At 45.6% G+C, this 21326-nt stretch overlaps 2 protein-coding genes across 3 annotated transcripts in view; one reads left to right on the top strand and one right to left on the bottom strand.

Moving 5' to 3' along the window:
* The window catches only part of AP2A2 (adaptor related protein complex 2 subunit alpha 2), a 119302-nt gene extending 103429 nt beyond the window's left edge, over positions 1-15873 (bottom strand). Inside the window, exon 1 of the mRNA XM_074954811.1 lies at positions 15855-15873. The gene's annotated coding sequence lies outside the window, so the exon portion shown is untranslated. The remainder of the gene's footprint in view (positions 1-15854) is intronic.
* Positions 13631-21326, top strand: part of CHID1 (chitinase domain containing 1) — a 241024-nt gene continuing 233328 nt past the window's right edge. The window contains exon 1 of one of the 2 annotated variants that reach the window (XM_074954813.1): positions 13631-13680. The gene's annotated coding sequence lies outside the window, so the exon portion shown is untranslated. Of the gene's footprint in view, positions 13681-14609; positions 14678-21326 lie in introns of those variants that run through there. The other variant, XM_074954812.1, reaches the window with a different exon arrangement.

The raw sequence follows: 21326 nt of genomic DNA, 5'->3' as shown, positions 1-21326 counted from the left end.
TGCCTTTTCCTCCCCCTCTATGAAAGATGTCAGTAAGTGAAGAGAAGAGGATGTGTGTCAGGCAAGGGATGGGAAGTTGTAGCTGGATTTGGTAATAGCTTGAATGGTCCTTGAGTGGTTATTTTGGGAAATAGACTGAATTAAATTACAATTTGAACTGAATATGTGTGGGTTAAAGTTTTTTATGCTATTTATAACAGTGCTGGGGCTTTTTGGATCCCATAGCTCATAGAATCATAGAATATCAGGGTTGGAAGGGACCTCAGGAGGTCATCTAGTCCAACCCCCTGCTCAAAGCAGGACCAATCCCCAACTAAATCATCCCAGCCAGGGCTTTGTCAAGCCTGACCTTAAAAATATCTAAGGAAGGAGATTCTACCACCTCCCTAGGTAACGCATTCCAGTGTTTCACCACCCTCCTAGTGAAAAAGTTTTTCCTAATATCCAACCTAAACCTCCCCCATTGCAACTTGAGACAGTTACTCCTTGTTCTGTCATCAGCTACCACTGAGAACAGTCTAGATCCATCCTCTTTGGAACCCCCTTTCAGGTAGTTGAAAGCAGCTATCAAATCCCCGCTCATTCTTCTCTTCCGCAGACTAAACAAGCCCAGTTCCCTCAGCCTCTCCTCATAAGTCATGTGTTCCAGTTCCCTAATCATTTTTGTTGCCCTCTGCTGGACTCTTTCCAATTTTTCCACATTCTTCTTGTAGTGTGGGGCCCAAAACTGGACACAGTACTCCAGATGAGGGCTCACCAATGTCGAATAGAGGGGAACGATCACGTCCCTCGATCTGCTGGCAATGCCCCTATATATACATCCCAAAATGCCATTGGCCTTCTTGGCAACAAGGGCACACTGTTGACTCATATCCAGCTTCTCGTCCACTGTAACCCCTAGGTCCTTTTCTGCAGAACTGGTGCCGAGCCATTCAGTCCCTAGTCTGTAGCGGTGCATGGGATTCTTCCGTCCTAAGTGCAGGACTCTGCATTTGTCCTTGTTGAACCTCAACAGATTTCTTTTGGCCCAATCCTCTAATTTGTCTAGGGCCCTCTGTATCCTATCCCTACCCACCAGCATATCTACCTCTCCTCCCAGTTTAGTGTCATCTGCAAACTTGCTGAGGGTGCAATCCACACCATCCTCCAGATCATTTATGAAGATATTGAACAAAACCAGCCTGAGGACCGACCCTTGGGGCACTCCACTTGACACCGGCTGCCAACTAGACGTGGAGCCATTGATCATTACCCGTTGAGCCTGACAATCTAGCCAACTTTCTATCCACCTTATAGTCCATTCATCCAGCCCATACTTCTTTAACTTGCTGGCAAGAATACTGTGGGAGACCGTGTCAAAAGCTTTGCTAAAGTCAAGGAACAACACGTCCACCGCTTTCCCCTCATCCACAGAGCCAGTTATCTCATCATAGAAGGCAATTAGATTAGTCAGGCATGACTTGCCCTTGGTGAATCCATGTTGACTGTTCCTGATCACTTTCCTCTCCTCTAAGTGCTTCAGAATTGATTCCTTGAGGACCTGCTCCATGATTTTTCCAGGGACTGAGGTGAGGCTGACTGGCCTGTAATTCCCAGGATCCTCCTTCTTCCCTTTTTTAAAGATGGGCACTACATTAGCCTTTTCCAGTCGTCCGGGACTTCCCCCGATCGCCATGAGTTTTCAAAGATAATGTACTTTGAAATGTAGTTTGTAGTTTTCAAATGTAATGTAGTTTTCAAAAGAATGTAGTTTTCAAAGATAATGTACTTTGACCATGTACTGCAGTTTGTAATAAAACTTGTCCCATATGTCTGGATTAAGATGAGTGAGGTCAAAGGTATATACCTATATGTCAACAACCTGGAGGAGGGTAGCTTAATAGTCATAGCCCCCTTCTTTTTTGCAGGAGCAATGGCTGGGTCTGCTGTGATTGCTAGTATGGGTCAAGATGGTTTCTTGCTTGGTTTTAGTGGCTTCTGTTTTTTCCTTCTAAAGGCTTCCTTTAGAGTCAGGAAAATATCACTGCATTGGTCACACTTGTAACATGTGTCCAGGGATTTGTTGGTAACCATGAGGACTTGCAATGTAAGCCTTGGAATGTCACCATTCCTTACAGGAATGATCTTAAACTTTCTTGACGAGTCCATAAATGTCCGGCCCTGCAAAATACACAGCACTCAATCCCATTGAAGTAACAGAATTTGAGAGTGTCAAAGCCTCCCAGGCTCAGGTCTAAAAGATGAAAAGACAAAACTTCAAGTATGTGTGGACTACAGAATCCAATGGGCCACAGTGAAACATGAGTTGTTACAAGAATGTTTAATATATGTAAATAGCTACTTAATAGATAAAGTGATAGATGGTGTTCAAGAACATGCAGCATAATTCTTGGGATTTGTACACCCAATACAAATACTTGCTGTTGTGCACTGGAAATGGCTTCCTTTGAGCTGCTTATTAAATCAGCTCTTAACACAGGTCAAACTCAAACAGTAAATGAAAGCAACTCAAACGATCTACAATTCCTTCTTGTCTGACTGCTAGATACTTCCTTTGGCTCATCCTACCTACAGGTTAATGTCACAGGATAAAGGAAATAATAACCTATATTTCCTGACTAACTCTAAAGAAAACAGGTAAACATGTTTATGTTGAATATCTGTTATGCTGGCCGGTGTGACTACCCTGCAGATTGAAGTCCTCCATATAGACACAGCACAGGCAGAAGAGCAAGCCTCTTCTACATAACCTCACCAAGTCAACCTTGAGACGGACAGACCACCTGCAGGAGCAAAAGAATCATGTAAGTCTTGCCAACCACTTCACTCCTTCGTTTCTCTGGTGAGACCACAGACAAGGCTAACAATGCCCATTGTAGTGATTTTACAATCGGCTCTACATCTGCCCAGACTGAAACTAGAGTCTTGCTACACATACCCCACTGAATCAGTAGAACTAGCAACATGCTGCATTGTTTACAATTGTGACAGCAAATAGGACAATAGCATTGAACTCCAGTCAGTTTATTAAAACCAGAACTACAACTGGGGTTGGTGCAGACCTGTACCAGAGAGTCATTGGGAAGGCAGAAACTGGAAAGTCCACAACAATGCCTCCTTATGGGGTGGCAGAACACTGTGCACCAGCGCTGTTCCAGAGGGTGATGCAGGATAGGGATTCCTGGCTATGTCTCTTCATTTAGGGAGCTGTACCTGCAAAGGGATGGACAGAGAAGCAACATTGGCACAATAAGCGCTGGGGCTGAATTTATGCTCCTCTCCTTGGTATTCCTGTAAGACTTTTCAGAAGCTGGCCCATGGTTTACTTGGTCAATGGCCTGCCTGATCTCATGGGATAAGTAAAAGGCAGAATATAATGAACTCAACCCTCCTAGTAATCTAAAACTTTTCTGTAGTGCTTCCCCTATCTGTCTTGCTAGCTCATTGAATCTTCCTTGCAGTCTCAAAGCTGTTTCCAGGTGATACTCATTTCACCAAATTTGTTAAGACTTTTTGCTTCTTCCCCTTGTGTCTTTAATCCTCCTTGATTCAAGAGCTGAATTAAATTATAGAAGATGATGCTGAGAGTCCAGTCTAGTGAGAAAGCCATCATCTCTTATGTTTCTTAGCTAGCCACTTGAAGTCTAGACTTTCCAGAGCTCCCTCTTCTGAGATCCTCTGAAATGCTAATCGATATAATCTACTTCAAAGGGCTGTATTTTATATTCTGGATTATTACATCCAGACAGTCTCCTCTGCAATTTGGTTTCTCTTTACCTGCAAACTTAAACAGAGAGAAGAAAATGTCATTTTCCATAGATCAAAGACCATTTTATTTTAAAATCAGACCTTGACACTAGACAACAGGCCTAATTCCCTTTGAAGCGTCAAGCTTATGACTAAACTACTTAATTTCCAGTTACACAAGAAATAAACTCCATAATATTTTAAGCAGGTTGGCCAAAATGATGTCTTGATCTAATTTCCACTCATAAGAAGACAGTGTCACCTGGTGGCCAAATGCACCATCCCTAACTGTGTGACTTTTTTGTATTAAGTTTCTTTACAGCTTTTGGGTCAAAATACCCTTGGAGAATATATTGGTACCACCACACATATTATTAATATAAACTCAGGCTTCACCAAGAAATGTTCCCCTCCTCTTTTTAGTATTCAATGCTATGAGCAGACTTGCAAGCCACCTCTACTGAGGCCGGTCGGAGTTTGTTTTCAGTTCTGAGTAATGCGTGGAAATTTTTGTTTTAGCTAGAATTTAACTGTGATGCATTACATGCAGACTTTTACCCAGACAAATTTAATATTAAATAGGACAAATAAGGATACAATCTATAAAAAGATAAACTGATACCTTCCATGTATCAAAGTAACACTGAATTATTATCCATGGGAGTTCAGGCATGCAGTGCTTGTGGGATTAGGCCTTCTATCTGTCTCTTTTAAAATGACATTTTCAGCTACTTCTTTAGGATGAATTTCTAGTCTCTTACACAAGTACAATTTGACTCAATAGAAGTTCTGTATCTATGTCTGCAGATTGAATTTGACTCTTGCATATTGTACCCAATGTACAAAATCAGAGCAAGGAAAGTGGCAATTAGTTGGGGTAGTGAACCAAAAACATGACTTTATAGTTTCTTGCACCATATGTTCATTAGGACTAATGCAAAGTGGGTGTAAAATACTGCCAAAACAGAATTGTGCTCACTTTGCACAAGTGTAATTGACTACACAAAGTGCAAGACCATGGAGAATCAGCCTCTGTATCTTGCTGTACTACTGTGAATCAGAGTTCAAAAACTTAAAATACTTAAAGTTGCTCCTTCAAAACCTTCCTACTATGTTATTTATTTGTGTTGTCATAGTGCCCAGGGCCCCATTGTGGCATGCACTGTACAAATACATAAAAAAGAGGCCCTGCTCCAAAAGGCTTACAATATATTTCAAATGACCTAACGTAAGTGCAGCCTAAAAATCTCAAAATCTGGAAAATTCCTAAATGTCATAAATCCTTAGGATTCAGGAAAACTCAGAGGAGAAATCTAGCAAAACCAGGCACAGTGAGGCAAAGGTTTGAAATGAGTCATCTTAAATCTTTTGTTTGTGTTCAAACAATTATTGATTTGATGGCATGTTGTGGAGACAAGCAGCCAGATCCTCAGCCCTGTTATGGCTGCTTTTTACCACTCATAGCGCAAAACAACTGAAACCAGTGAATAGAAGGTTCCCTTGGCATAGGAAAATCTTGTACAGCAGTGTGGCTAGCTCGTACACAACACACTCCCAGTGTAGGGGGTGAGCAGGGTTATGGGTGGGTGACTGCCCAAGGCACTATAGTCAGGGGAGGGGGCACACTGTGGTCAAATGGCAAGGAGCGGGGCGGGCCTGGGGTGCAAGGCCATGGAAAGGAGTTCTGGACAATGGAGGGGAGAGAGGCAGCAAGGTCCAGGAACGATGGGGGGATTGATGGGGAGGCAGCTGGGGCCAGGGGCAATGGGGGGATTGGTGGAGACCCCGGGGAGGCAGCGGAGGCCAGAGGCACCAAAATACAAGTTCATCCAGGGCAACATTTTCCCTTAGGTCAGCCTTGAGGGTGAGGCTGGGGTCATCACATCCCAGAGATCCCTGGCTGCCCAAAAGGTCCTTTAGGACCATAAACAGCCAGGAGTAAGCTAGAACAACCCTGAAACTTACAACAGCAAACCCACTCAGAGGCTTGCTGATCAGCTGAGCTGACCTTCAGCTGCAGCCTCCTGCTAGTGGGAGCTGCATTGATCCTTCCTGGGCAGGCTGCTCTTGAGCTGGCTCAGTACCTTCCATTCCTGCCAGCTCTGAGTGCAGAATGTGGGGAGTCCAGCCTGGCAGAGAGGGGGTGCATTGGCTGAAGAAAGGAAATTGACCCATGGGCCCTGTGTCCAACACCAGTAAATCTGGGACCTCCGGTTCTAAAAGCATGAGCCTGTACTGATAAAAACTGTGTTGTTAGCAAAGACTGTGCCAGACTCATCTATCTCTGTGTGACCCAGCCACCATTAAAGAGGGACAGAGAACCACACTGAGTGGGTGTGGATAATAGAGACTGGAAATTTGGAAGGAGGATGAGGCAGAGAATATATGGGAAGAGAGAGGTGTTCACAAACTTATTGGTGGGGATGGAGAAGAGAACTTGTATTTCTGGGAACCTTAGTGGGGCTTGTAGTACTGCGGGTCTGTCCCTCTGACTTTGCTGGCAAGACTACTGCTCTGTTCCAAATGTAGCATGCGTACTAGCTTCAGTGGGAGTCAGGCATGTGAGAGGACTGAACTGGCTCCAAGAATACCAGTGATTCTGTTTGCTAGTTTAGGACTGTTGTATTGCCTTCATATGAAATGCTGATTTGGAAGCTGTGTGTAGAGCTATTCTATGCATCTGAACAGATAAGGATAATACAATTCCAGTAATTAGAATCTCATGGTTTTTGTGCTTCCATGACTTGTAAGAATCCCCAAATAAAGCAAATATAAAACATGAACATGATGATGGACTGGGAGAGAGGTAAGGATACTTCACAGACTGCAATGAGTCCAATGGTCAATGTGATCAAAAATCTCCTCAAGCAACAAAATAGGTATATAATGGCTCAAGTGCTTATTAGATTACAGTAATTTAACATACCCTCTTGGTGTGCTTTTGCCACTCCCATATTTTCCATGCTGCCCCTTCCCATACTCCCCCATACCCAGATAGACAAGTCTCCTTTGTTCATTCAACTTACAGTTTTCATGAGGCCCACAATACAGAGCAATGAGGGGAAAAGAAAAATTGTAATGAAGCTTACATAGATTACCATCAAGTAGTGAAGACAACAAACCAAAATAGTCATATAATCTTATCTTTTTATTTCTCACTTCCTTACCCCAGTGTCTGTCGCTCAACATAGAATGTCATGGGTCACATCTTTATGTGCCTTGCAGCTTGCATTGTCACTTTCACCTTGCACAGTGGATGTGAAATACAGCCAAATCAAAATAGTAGCATTTTGCACTGGCTTTATATGATAGTGCAGTATAGCTCCTCTATAGTTACGGTTAAGCTGAACCTACCGTTAAACAGATGATTTTTTCTAAGTGCTCCAAAATCCCCAGACACTCAGATTATCTGGAAAATTGCTGTGCCACATTAGAGTGCAGTTAGCGGTCACTTGAACAAGGGGTTCTCAAGGCACAGAACCTCTAAAAATGTGACAGTATCATTTTCTGTTTCGTAGTGCACATTTTGTGCACATCTGGGGCTCAAACTATTGCACTGAAACACTCCAACCAATATTACCTGATAGGGTTTGATCTCTGCTCGTTTCTGGTACCCACTGCAACTTCAGTTTAAATAACACTTTAAAAGTTATTAGGAGTTCAAGTTAGCTCTACAACTGTGTTGAGCCTGGATGACATGCCACAGTGGTTTGTACATGCAGGCACTGTAGGACTGCGGCTCTGGAGAGGATGAGTGCATAAGGATACCTTATGTTGAAGTCACTGGCTAGCTCAGGGTAACATGCTGTAGTCATTGAATCTGAGCAGTATCAAAATACTCAGTCTGGCAGATTTCTGAGAGTCTGCTGTGCATGTTACTGATCCCTGTCTGCATTCTGCTTTGGGTTAGGAGCTTCTTTTGGAAATTTCACCACAGGAGCAGAGTTTTTTCTTTAAAATACTTCCATTTGCTCTAACATCCACACACATAGGGAGACAGGAGATGAGGAAGAGTTTGGGGTACAAATTTTAGGACGTATGTCAAGGGTTTCCCAATATATAGCCCATGAAAAGTATCTGTTTTTGTCATTTTCACATTCTTATGACACTTTTGTAAAGAGGCAGGGAAAATAAGGCTATGAATCTCATAAAAAATACATCACTGGACTACCCCTGAGCTCAACTGTTGAACAGTACCCAGGACCAGTTTAGAAATATTTCAAAACTTATTGCATTACAAAAGCTTTAGTATTGGCTTACAGACTATTTGTATGTATGGGAGCTATTGATTCCTCAAGAACTCTCTTGTTTGTTACACATAGAGCTATATGCTCACATGGTGGCTTGGTTGAAGAAGCAGTACAGGTCTTTGACCCCAGGGATCATAAGTACAAATCCTTTCCTTGGGAGATTGGTGTGCTGCATTCAAACTGCCTTTTGGGTCTAGTGGTGTGTGTCCACTGAGGAAGTTCAGTATCTCACAAATGTATCCTCAATGCCATCTACCTATCTGCCTAAGTCCCACCCTGGGACAGTCCGGTGGGCAGCAGTGTGTGTGGAATACGAAACCTGGTGTGGTTGTGTAGGGTTAGGCTGATTGAAAGAGACCCAGCCTGGATGAATTTGTTCTCTGCTGAGAGAGGCTCACTGAATTCCTGCCATGCAGTACTAGGCATGATGGACTGGATCTATGCTGGGCAATAGGAATTGGCATGCTTGGTGTATTCATAAGGCACAAAACACTGAGACAGGAAACTGGCATGCTCAGTGCATGGCACAAGCATACAGGCACTGAGACCTGTGTGAGGGGCAGGATTTGAGAACACATTGAAATGAATGGTGTGGTTTACAGCTCAGTGATTCTGGGCTTCTTCTCTTTCTTCTGAGAACATACCATTGAGATGAGAACAAGCCAATTCACATCTGATCCTCCCGTGCTGCAGAAGGTTGTACAGAGCCCCCTCCTCCTACACTAGTCTCTGAAGTGGAGTACGGAGTCTGAGAATTCCCTTCCCCTCATTAGCTCACAGCCCCTCAACTCCACCTGCTCTTCTCCACAGGACCCACCAGCCCTACTGGGGGCATGAATGGGCCAGAAGAAGGTAAGAGCTGGTAGCTGATTGATGAGTTCTTTCCAGAAAGAAGTCCCTTTATTCTCCCGCAGAGGAGCCCTTCAGTCATGCCCCCCTCACTACCACCATTTCCTCAAAACAAGGGAAATTCACTGCCCAAAAATTTTGTTAACATAGAGTTCAGATTGACTGGTAGTGTTTTGTACCCTTCCAGAACATCAAATGCACCTATAATTAAACCTCTGAAAACCAGGAAATAGAGTTACAGTTATGCAAACGCCATACTATTATATTCTATGTGGGTTCTTATAATATGATCATCACTGTACTATCTGGGAGCCTTCTAGCAGTGCATTAAGCAATGTGACAAACATCTGTCATATATTGTTTGTTCTTGCATCCTCTTCCGAGGAGGAGAAGTGTGTGCAGTGGAATGTCTTGTTTTGGTAAGGTGTTTCATTTTTGTGGGATTTGTTGTTGTTGTTTTTGGTTCTTTGTGTTTTTGTTTTGTTTTTTATAAATACACATGTTGCTCTGTGTTTATGTTAGAGAAAGGAAGGCAAAGAAATGCACCTTGCACGTGCAGTGAAAGGGGGTGAGGCTTGTGATGATCCTTAGTTCCTGGGGAAGTTCATTCCACTGTCTTGGACCAGCCCCCAAGAAAGTTCTGTCCCCTGCACAGATGAGATTTACCCTTGCAGAGAGTTCCATTGTGCCAGAGAAGTGATGTCATCAACGACAGTCTTCATCCTGGAGCCCTAGGCAATCTTTAAGATATCCTGAGCCTAGGCCATGGAGTGCCTTGAAGATAAACACTTTGAACTTGATTCAAAATTCCATGAGAAGCCAGTGTAGAGCGCAGTAGCCAGTGTTGCTGAGGAGATGCACTGCAGCTTTCTGTGCTAGCTGGAATTTCTTGCCGCACAACCTTAATTCTGCCCCCATTGAGCAGTGCCAACAAGTCTGTGAGATCATACAGCTATATCCTTCCTGAGCACTTGGGCCCAGATCCACAAAGATATTTAGGTTCCTGACTTCCATTGATTTCAGTGGAAGTTAGGATCCTAAATAGCTTTGTGGATTGGGGCTTTGGAGGACAGTGTGAAAAATGCACAAGAGTAATGTGGTAGAAACTCTTAGGCCTTGTCTTGTCTTGGATAAAGATCACATTTAGGTTAGTCTTAGCAAATGTGAGCTATCTAGGGATGACCTACATTCAACCACTTCGTCTGCTCCATACATGCCACTAAAGAGTTGCTCATTCTTAACCCATAGTGAATTCTTAAAACAGCACCTTTGGTTAGCTAGGACTGAGCCTAGTGGTGTGCTGTGATGTGTGGTACCAGACTGCTACAATTCTCCAGGACAATAGAGTAGCACAGAGGTCAGAGTGCATAGTCATAGTGCAATTGCTAGTGCAGATGTGAAGTTCTGATGGGCAAAGAGTATATGCTAGTATTAGGAATTGGTGAAGTGTTCTCATATTCCCCATCTTCTTGACATACCTAGTAGAATGTCAGTCTCTGGAGGCAGTGGCAGCTTTGACAGTGGCATCCCTGAAACTCTACTGTTGTGTTCAAAACTTACATACTTTCTTAAATTTATAGGGGCCATTGTGATCATCTACTTGGACCTTCTGCATATCACAGCCCAGAGAAAAAGAATCAATGATTCCTTTACCTGTAGCTATCCTCAAATGGCAGTGTGAGCTCTGTCAACTTGTTGCATCTAATTTCTGGATCAATAGAGCTACACATACTATAGGGAGGGTCAGCAGAAGTGTATGAAGAGGAATGATGCTATAGTATTATTGGACAGAACACAGCAAATGGCAGATTTTGTTAGGGATAGATGACCAGGTTTGGTTTTGTCCCTGTGCTATTTGCCAACAGCATGTGGGCTGAGTTAGATAATGTCTCCCACATGACACAACCTTAACACTGTATTTCCTGCTTTTTCAGAGATTTAAGTATAGGGTCTTTTGATGTGCGTGGAAGGGTACAAAGTTTGTGGTGAATAACAACACAAGTTACAAGTGAACAGAGAATCTGATGCCATGACTATATTTAGACTGCAAACAGCTTTAGACAGGGTACCTGCCTCATCTTATGAAGCACCTTGTAAAATTTGAGTGCCTTATAAATAAAACTGACTACTAGTGTGAAATAAATGCACTACTTCTGCACTGCAAAAACAACCCTTCGGAAGCCTATGGCTCGTTTAAAAATGTCATTCCTGCTATGGAAGCATCCTACAGGGTTCTGGGATGCTGACGCACCCAAGTGGGATGAGACGTGCCCATTACCTGAATTCTATTTTACAAGTATGATGTTAGTATTACAGTTCTGATACCAGGGTTGTTTGAAAATATCAATTTTCCTTCAGATCTTTTTTTGGAATGTCAGTCCCAAGAGTTTTAGATTATAGAAAACTGCATATTAATTTCAACACTTAGCAAAGGAGAAAGACAGTACTCTAACAGCCTGACAAGGTGGCATTCATTCAACGTTGCAATGTACCTATCTCTCTTTCAAATACTGAAGGGTATCTTAACTACAGTACATACCTGTAAAGAACCAGTATAGGTGGGTGAAATGGAAGATTATTTTTGAAAGTAGCTTATTCCTTAACTTTTCTGACACTGTTTCAGGGTGCAAGATGGCTCATGGAAGGTCCAGCTTTGACCAAACCACAAACATAACCCTCTCTGTTTTCCACTTTATTGTAGTTTTGTCAACTCCCTCAATTTTACCAAGTTTTATAATAATGTTTTCCCTAAAGCTCCTGAAATTCTGTGATTATACCAGAATTCAGTGTTAATTTTTAAAACTTTTTAACCCTCATGGCTGCAGATAAGCTTAAAAACATGAACCTTAAAGGCTCAAACAGGAAAACAAAAAATCCCAACTCTTTAAAAATCCCTTGATTATTAAGCCATTCGTGAATCTTTTGGGCCTCGGTTGTTTCTTGAACACTTTGGATTGGCAATACAGTATGTTGGTTTATGTTGTGAATAAGAACGCCCTAAGTGTCTGGGCAACTTCCCTTCATATATAAACTCAATTCACAGACTCAAAAAGGAATTTATTCCCTTACTAGCTAAGGAACAGCAAACCATCTCCCTCATGAGTAACCAGCTGGGTTTTTAGGGTTGGGGCAGGGAGAGGGGAGGAAGGGCATCTGAAACTATCTATTCAGGGAAGCAATACCAGTTAGAATGCTAATTTATCCCACAAAACCCATGCTGCTCTGAGGAGAGTGTTGTGGCTCACCTTCAGGGACCACTGATTGGTACATCTTGCCACACTTATAAAGGCAACATTTGCCTTTGTATCTTAGGCCTAAATGTTGTGTCTTGCTCATAGGTGCTGGAACTAGTGGTTCTGGGGGCGCAGCAGCACCCCCTGGCTTGAAGTAGTTTCCATCATATTCACTCTTACTCAGGGCTTACATTCTCATAGAGCAGTGGTTCCCAAACTTTAACAACCTGCGAACCCCTTTCACTAAAATGTCAAGTCTCGTGAACCCACTCCTAAAAATGAATATTTCCAGGGATTTTTTCCCTTTCCTCAACATAAATTATAAAGCAGTGGACTTGGGAATATAACATTTGTTTTTATGACTTGCTTATTACACACTATTTATGAATTATTATTTATCATTACAGTATTTTTATTACTTTATGAACATGGCAATACTTTTCTAAGATCTCACTTTTGTAGCTTGTATCACTTATGATTAAGCCTGTTATAAGACAAGGCTCCTGTCAGAGGTGCCAGGAGAAAAAAAAGGTGCGGGGGCAAAGCCCCCGTGGTCTGGCAGGGCACCGCTGGAAAAGTGTGTGTGGGGGGCCCACGGGGGCCACCAGAAAAAAGCAGAGGGATCCACAGGGGGGCGTGCCGAGGTGGGGGCGGCACATGACCGTGGATTTTTGCTGGAAATGGCCCTCCTTGATGATCACTTTAGATAAGCTGTTACGAGCAGGACAGTGGAGTGGGAGGAAGTTTTGTTTCATGGTCTCTGTGTGTATATAATGTCTTCTGCAGTTTCCACAATATGCTATGCATCCGATGAAGTGAGCTGTAGCTCACGAAAGCTCATGCTCAAATAAACTGGTTAGTCTCTAAGGTGCCACAAGTACTCCTTTTCTTTTTTCTTTTTACGAATACAGACTAACACGGCTGTTACTCTGAAATCTCTCAGTATGATAGATATGCTTGCTTTGAGCTGCTTAGCTCTTGGAAGTCCCCAAGGCTCAGGGCTGCTGGCTCGGTGCTGCCCAGGGTCCCTATGGACAGCTCTGTCCACCATTAGGGAATTTTTTTCCCCGAGAACCCCCTGTAACATTTGGTGAACCCCAGTTTGGGAACCACTATCATAGAGTATTTCCGGGAGTCTCAGGGCTCTTTGAAAATATTTATCACAGCTCTGCTCCGGACAGTGGCTGAATTTAAGCCCTGCTCTTACTAAAAGGAAATGCAGACTATAATATGAGGTGATGTTCTGGAGGGTACTGTGCACCTCGGGTTCCTAGGTACCTGGTTTTCAACCAGAACGCCCAGTTGAAAAAGTACCCTGGTGGCTCTGGTCAGCTGTTAAAAATCTGGTCGGAGGCACAGCAGTGCTAAGGCAGCTCCCGGAAGCGGCTGGCATGTCCCTGTGGTCCCTAGGTGCAGGGGTGGCCACGGAGGCTCCATGCACTGCCCTTGCCCCAAGTATCGGTTCTGCAGCTCCCATTGGCCAGGAACTGTGGCCAATGGGATCTGTGGGGGTGGTGCCTATGGGCATGGGCAGCGCACAGAGACCCTGGCCCCTCAGCCTAGGAGCTAGTCATGGTGGCTATCTCCAGGAGCGGCCTAAGGTAAGTGCCACCTGGCCGGAGCCCGCACCCCAAACCCCAGCCCTGAGCCCCCTCCTGCACCCAAACTCCCTCCTGGAGCCCACACCCTAACCCCCTGCCCTGAGCCCCCTCCTGTACCTAAACTCCCTCCTGGAGCCCACACCCTGTACCCCAACCCCTCTCCCACACTCCAAACTCCTCAGCCCCAGCCCAGAGCCCCCTCCCACACCCTGAACCCCTCATTTCTGGCCCCACCCCGGAGCCCCCGGCCCCACCCCCTGCCCCAGGGTTGGGGGAGAGCGAGTGACAGAGGGAGGGGGCAATGGAGTGAGCGGGTGCAGGGCCTCAGGGAAGGGGCAGGGCAGGGCAAGGGTATTTGATGTGTGCCATTAGGAAGCTGGCAACCCTATTTGCACCTGTGACCGGCCCAATAAGGCCTACTTCCATTTTTGAAGGGCGGGAAAGCTGATGAAATCAAACTAAATTTCCCTAGCGATCGCTGCTGCCCTGCCCGTTAATCTGCGCGAGCCGCCGGGGAGAAGCGGGACAGCTGCGGGCCCCGCACCCCTGGCCCGCAGGAGGCTGACAGCTCCGGGGGAAGTCCCGCTGTGGGTGCAGAACGAGGCCGTGCCGGGCGGGCTGCAAGGGCCGCTGCAGGGCAGGAGCTGAAGCTGAAGCTGAAGCTAGACAGACCCGGCGGCGGCGGCGGCAGGGCTCCCACGCTTGTGGGAAAGGAAACAGCGTGTCGGGAGGAGGGGCCCTTTTAATTGAACAGCTCAAAACGCTCTCTCTTCCCCTCCCCACCTCCCCTTTGCTTTCCCGCCCCCACACAGGCTCTTTATCGATGTATCGATTTGTTGCGGCGGTGGCCCGAGCCCTGCCGGCCCCGGCGCAGGGAGCGTGGGCGGCCGCTTTAAGAGGGCGAGCGCGGGGGTGGGCCCCTCCTCCCTGCTCGCTTCCACTTCCGAGTCCGGGCCGCGGAGGGAAGCAGGCGGCGGCGGCAGCGGCAGCAGCCGGGGTAACAGCCGGGTGGGCGGCAGGGGTGTATTGCGCCAGCCTGGCTGCCGGGGCAGGGAGAGCGAGCGCCAGGCAGGCGGGCGGGCCCTAGCTCCGGCCCTGGAGGCGGCTCCCCGGCCCCGGCGCGCACGGCGTCGGGCTCTTCCCCTGCGTTTGGGTCAGCCCCTCGGCCCATAGCGGTCGCTGAGGGAGGTGGAGCTCCCTCTCCCTCAGTTCCCCCTGCCCTCCCCCCCGGTTAATAACTTCTCTGGAGGTCTCCTCTGCTGCCCAAGCATGCTGGAGAAATGTGGGGACAGGGTGGCTGGTGTTTCTCCTTCTCCCCTGTACGCAGTGGCGGGTGGCCTCTTCCCCCAGTGGACCTGTGGGGATAGCCCTCGGCTGCCCTGGGGCTGTCTCTCCACCAAGAGGTGGTGGTGGGAATTATTTGGAGAGGGTGGCTGTGGGTGTCCCCCTGCTGCGTCGGTGTTCGGGACTTTAAGGCCAGAAGGGGCCATCATGACCGGTTGCAAGCCCCAGAGCCTCACCCCCTCACTCCTGTTGTAGGCATATCACCCCTGCCTGAGTGACTGAAAATCCTGGCGTTTTGCTTTAAAGACTTCAAGTGACAGAGAATTCGCCAGTCACTCTCGCTTAAACCAGCAAGTGACCCCCTCGCCCCCCAAAAGTCTGCAGAGGAAGGAGGAAAAATCTACTCATTTGATCTGGGGAAAAATTTCTTACGGCCCTTAAATATGGCAGTCAGTTGGACCCTGAGCGTGTCGGTCAAACCTACCAGCCAGACACCTAGAAAAGAGTTCTCTGTAATTCAGTGCCCTTTCGGTTTAGTGTCCCGTCTGCGGGTTCCTGGGTCTACTCTACCTAAGCTGCTCTATTCACCATAAGCAGTGTCTCTCTCCGACTGTTTCACCCCTCCCAGGAAGGCTTAACTTCCACTTTCATCCTTTAGGTAGCAAGTAGCCACTCTGGTGGGGTTTGTAAATATTTTCATATTTGATGACAAGTACATAATGGGGTTACTACTTATTCAGCTGACAAATAAGCTGCAAACAATATGCAAGTTCTTAGGGCAACATTTCCTTATTTGGGAGTTGTCAGAAAAGGGGTGCCATTTTGGGGGGATAACTGGAGGCACTAGCAACTAGAAGTAGGCCGGGATGAAAGTAAAATGCAGGTCTTACCGGTACAGGACTGCTCTGGCCCCCTGAAAGGGTGGGGCCTCGGGTGGAAGGGTCAGGACTGCGGGTCAGGATCCCTCAGCCAGTCCATCTGCGCTCCCCGGCCCATGCCGCGTGCGGCTCCAGCGGCTATTTAAAAGGCCGGGCTCTGGCTGGTGGTGCTGCTGCAGTAGCGGCAGCGGTGGCTGGAGCCCCGGGCCCTTTTAAATCACAGCCCCGGGGCAGCTACTACTACTTCTCCCCCAGCCCCGGCCCACCCCCACTGTCGGCGGCCGGGGTGCGAAAGGGGCAGTGACGTTTGAGCGCTGCCGCAGCAGTGCTTTAATCAGAGTTCTTAAAGCACTGCTGCTACAGCGCTTTAAAGTCAGCGGTACGGGCCGGTACTGGCAGGTACCCTTTATTGGCATGCCGTACCAGCCCTTACTTTCCTCTCTGAAGTAGTTCCAATATGGAATTTAAACAAACCTTTCATCTGAATTTAAATTTATAAACACTTCTAGTCATTGTGTTAATACTCTTAAATTGGTTTACAAAACACAAGTTTAAAAAAAACATTTATAACACTTAAATGGAAACTTGGCTTTAAAAAACCCAACATTTGTGTAATGTTGGCTACTTATTTGTTTAAAAAGTATAACTCCATTATCCATTTGTTTTCAAATATCTTGCCTATATTGGAGCAATATCCCTGAAGCAAAGTGAAATGCTGAAAGTAAACACAAAGCATTAATTGTACCATATAAGTAAACTAGATTTTTAAGAGAGTTTCAGTGTTTACTCTAAACTGTTATTGCTTCTTGCTGTCCTTTTCCACATGAATTATATTGACAATACACCTTCAGGACATCTCCGTTATTTCTTCAATAGGGTCTCAAAGATGAATGCAAGTTCCAAATTCAAACAAATTCTGAGAAGATAAACCTATTAAATCTTACTGAGTGTTGGCATCATGGGAAAGGAAGTTAATCGTATTGATCACCTTGTCATGACAGAACTAACATCTTAAAGGCCCCATTTATTTCCGGAGTTGCACTTCTTCAAAATAAGTGTAATAAACCAAATTAGTTAAAACAGTGCAAAACCATGTGTGGACACTCTTAATTCAACTTAAACTTGGTTTATACTGATTTACTGAAACTCAAATTAGCATCTAGTTTTGCATCAGTTTAACCAGTGATGAGCTGCCAGAAGCTGAAGAACTGGTTCCTCAGTCGCTCCGGGACTTTGGCAGCACGTCCTTCAGTCGCTCCGGGTCTTCGGCGGCACTGAAGGATGTGCTGCCGAAGGCCCGGAGCAAGTGAAGGGCCCACCGCCGAAGGCCTGGACTGCTGCCGGGTGAGTAAAAATTCTCAAGGAGCTTCCCCAGCTCTGGCGGGATGGAAAGGACAGTCCTGCGGGCCACATGTGGCACAGTTTGCCCACCCATTTAACAACTGGTTCTAAACCGGCTTCAAAATTTAATAACCGGTTCGTGCGAACCGGCTCCAGCTCACCACTGAGTTTAACTGAAGGTGTTTTGAACCTATTTAGTTAAGCCAGAGCAACTTTGAATATAGGGAAAGGCCAAAGGGGTGTTAGATCTCATTTGGATACTACAGTGGCATGCAATATAGGAAAACCTCACTGCTGAGTTCATTGAAGAACTTTTGGGTTTTAATCCTCTTTGTGCCCTTCTCAAGCTGGAATCTTAGAGAAGTTTGCTGCAGACAAATTTGAAAGAGGCTTTCCAGGCAGGTAGAACAACTTAAATCAGCGGTTCTCAAACTTTAGCAACCCGAGGACCCCCATTTAAATTTAAATTTTTTTGCGGACCCCTAAGCCCCCCGCCCTGCTTAGCCCCAGGCTCTGCCACCACTCCATCCCTTCCCCCATAGTCCCGCCCTCTACCTTTTCGCACCCTTGTTCCACCTCTTCCCCACTGCCCCCTCCGCCAAGCGCTCCCTGTCCCCCGTTCCTCCCCCTCCCTCCCAGTGCCTCCTGCATGCCACTGAACAGCTGTTCCTTGGCGTGCAGGAGGCGATGGGAGGGAGGGGGAAGAGTTGATCAGTGGGGCCTGCGGACCCCCTGGAGTGAAGGGCCCGCCTTGCGGACCCCAGTTTGAGAAACGCTGGATTAAATCATTGGTTACATCGGTTTTACAAAGCTACAGCTTTGCTGGAAAACGTGTGCTGTTGCAGTTTTAGGTTTTTTTAAAAAAGCATTTATAGCTCAGTTAATGCGTTTTTCAACACTTGGACTGTCACTACTACTGAGTTATCTTACTCAACTTTGACAACATTGCTGTAGCCAAAGAACAAAATATTAAAAAGAAGGTTCCAATACTGGCTGTCATTTGAACTGCTATTTGCAGAACTCTGGTCCCGCATAAAATGCCTTCTACATATTCAAGAGCAAATGTTTATTGAATAAAGTTGGCATGTGGATATCATATGCTTGGATGTGATGAAGTGCTGAAGTCTGAACACTTTCAGAACACATTGCCATCTGACTGCAGTTCAGCAAGGGTTTTTCTGTTTGTTTCTTTGGAACTTGCCATCTTCAGCAGTTGCAGTGCTATTGCTGAGGAATTGTTCAAAATATTGAAGCTAATAGTGAAACTCTTCAGATCAATAAAAGAAAAGGAGTACTTGTGGCACCGTAGAGACTAACTAATTTATTTGAGCATAAGCTTTCGTGAGCTACATGAAGTGAGCTGTAGCTCACGAAAGCTTATGCTCAAATAAATTGGTTAGTCTCTAAGGTGCCACAAGTACCCCTTTTCTTTTTGCGAATACAGACTAACACAGCTGCTACTCTGAAACCTCTTCAGATCAATGTTTGTCAGCTTCTGGTGGAGCCAGTATTTGGTCTATAGTTTTCACAGATTTGCATTAACTATCTGGGTACTTAAATGATCCTCATCACCATTTTACCCAGGAACCTCCTCCCATGAGTTTAAACGCGGTGCTCTTCCTCCTTTGCTACCAAAAAGCAGGCTTTAGGGAGGTTTTGGTGTCTTATTGTAAAGAATCTGAGAATGAGGGTACTGTTGAGGGGAAAGCTTGGGAAAAGAGTTGTGCTTCTAGCTAAGTGCACAGAGGTTAATGGTTTGTCTTTAGCTAGCAGGAGGGAAGGTTGGTTGGCCAACCTCTGCGGCAGGGGTTCTCAAACTTCATTGCACCATGACCTCCTTCTGACAACAAAAATTACTGCACGACTCCAGGAGGCAGGACCAAAGCCTAAACCCAACCTCTGCTGCCCTGAGCTGGGGGGCCAAAGCCAGAGCCCAGGGGCTTCATCCCCAGGAGGTGGCCTGTAACCTAAGCCCCGTGACCCAGGACTGAAAGCTCCAGCAAATCTAACACCAGCTTTGGCGACCCTATTAAAAAGGGGTCGTGACCCACTTTGGGGTTCTGACCCACAGTTTGAGAACCGCTGCTCTACGGCTTGCAGGGATGGCAGCTGCAGACCCCATCAGCTTGTTATGTCTTGTGGGGATGTTGGTTGACCCCAACCAACCTAGGCCTGCAGAAGGTGGGCTTTTTCAGGGGCTCCCTCACTGAGCTTCCTGAGGCTCATAGTATTGCTAAGACTTGATCTTTTCTTTTGTTCAAGGCCTTCGTCTCATAGAATATCATAGAATATCAGGGTTGGAAGGGACCGCAGGAGGTCATCTAGTCCAATGCCCTGCTCAAAGCAGGACCAAATCTTCTTGATTACTGAAGTCTGCTCTTGCCTTGATGCCAGTCACACTGCCTCCTTAGTTTATTCAAAACACTGCTGCTAGGATCACTTTTGTGGCTTGTGACTCCAGCCTCACCACTCCTCCTGCATCCTTCCTCTGGCTTCCCCTCTACTGTATCAAACTTATTTTTGCCTTTACCTCTGAGGTCCTTCACTGTTTAGCACCACCGTATCAGGTCTACTAGCTTATTGAGTTCTCCATCCCAATCTTTGCTCTACCACTGCCAGCTTCACCCTCATGCACTTTTGTTTTATTCCAGGTTACCCGGTGTAGAGAAGCTTCCTGTCAAAATTCATAAAGCTTTCACCTTATCCTCTTTTAAATCCTTCTTTAAACACATTTTTGCCATGTGGCATATAAATGGCTTCTGTCTAGCATAGATTAGACAAATGCTTTTTGCTAGACTTTTCCCACCTCTTCCTCACCCACCCTCACTCCATTTGCCTGTTTCATCCACCCATTGTGTCCTGCCTGACATGTAGGTTGAGACGTCTCTGGGGCATGGACTCTTTATTATGCCTCTGATCCTTGACTGGGCCTTAATAATCTATTTCTGGCTCAAATCAGAAGCTGCAGCAACACAGTCTGGAGTCAGCGGCAGGACACTTAACTTCTATAATTTTTTTCTTAGTAACTTACATTTTGCTTTGTACTTATAAAATAGCTATAGGAGTAGCCTGGGTCCATAGCTCCAAGTAATAGGAAGTGGGAAAACAAACAAATGCTATGTCATGTCACTCTAAGGTATGTCTTCACTGCAGTTGGCAGCGTGATTGCAGCGCCTAAAGGTGTACCTGAGCTAGCTTTAATCTAGGTGGTGCATGTACCAATAGCAGTGAAGTTGTAGCAGCCCAGAGTTCCAAGTGGGCTGGCTGTCCCAGTACGTATGCAGGCCCTCTGTGCTGCTGTGGCTTCACTGCTATTGGTACTTGCACTAGCCAGATTAAAGCTACCATGAGTATGTCTACATGTAGTGAAATCACCTGTGCCCCCTCCCATCCAATTGTAGTGCAGGCATACACTAAATATGCCAACATTTCTCGACACTCACACCTTGGAGAGCTTCTCTGCACTGGACTAGTGTTTGGAGGATTGGGGCTTTTTTTAGCCAAGTTAAAACAGAGAAGTAGAAGTAAAGGGCAGCTTTCTTCAGATGGGGCAGAGGGACAGATGAGGGAGACAAGCAGTCCTAATTTACTTGTTACTGTAATAGTTCTCTTGTAAACAAGATGGTTAATTTATTGACCCTGTTTTCTCCCAGGGAAGGGGACATTTTCAACTCGCCCCCGGCATTTCACTACTCATTGAGTACTCCTTTTGATTCTCTTAACAACTTCCTTGCCTGCCTTTGGTGTGATGGTATCTACACCCTATTAACATCTAATATGCTTTTAATCCTGAAATACTAAAACTCACTTTTCAGCAAGGTCAACAAAACCAGCTTGAGGTCTGTAAGCATAGCAGTCTTGGTGGTGTGAACCAATAAAAGTTAGTCTTCAAAGTCAATAGCAGAGATTTTATTAAATGCCATTTTAGAAAACCGTTCAAATCTGTACAAAATCTACCTTGTGATAAAATGTGAATTTTGGGGCATAATGTATGAAGAAGCTGATTTTTGTGGGATCTCAGTTTTATTGAAGTCAGTTTAACTTGACTATAGAACAGCTATTGCTTCATAATTAAAACACTGTTCCTAATATGAATCCCTGTATCCTGCTCTTAGCCTCTTTTTTTTTTATGTTAAAAACTGA

The sequence above is a fragment of the Natator depressus genome, chromosome 6 (genome assembly GCF_965152275.1).
Source record: "Natator depressus isolate rNatDep1 chromosome 6, rNatDep2.hap1, whole genome shotgun sequence".
NCBI lineage: Eukaryota > Metazoa > Chordata > Testudines > Cheloniidae > Natator > Natator depressus.
Note: the sequence above shows the minus strand (reverse complement) of the source record. Positions and strands in the feature narration are given on the sequence as shown.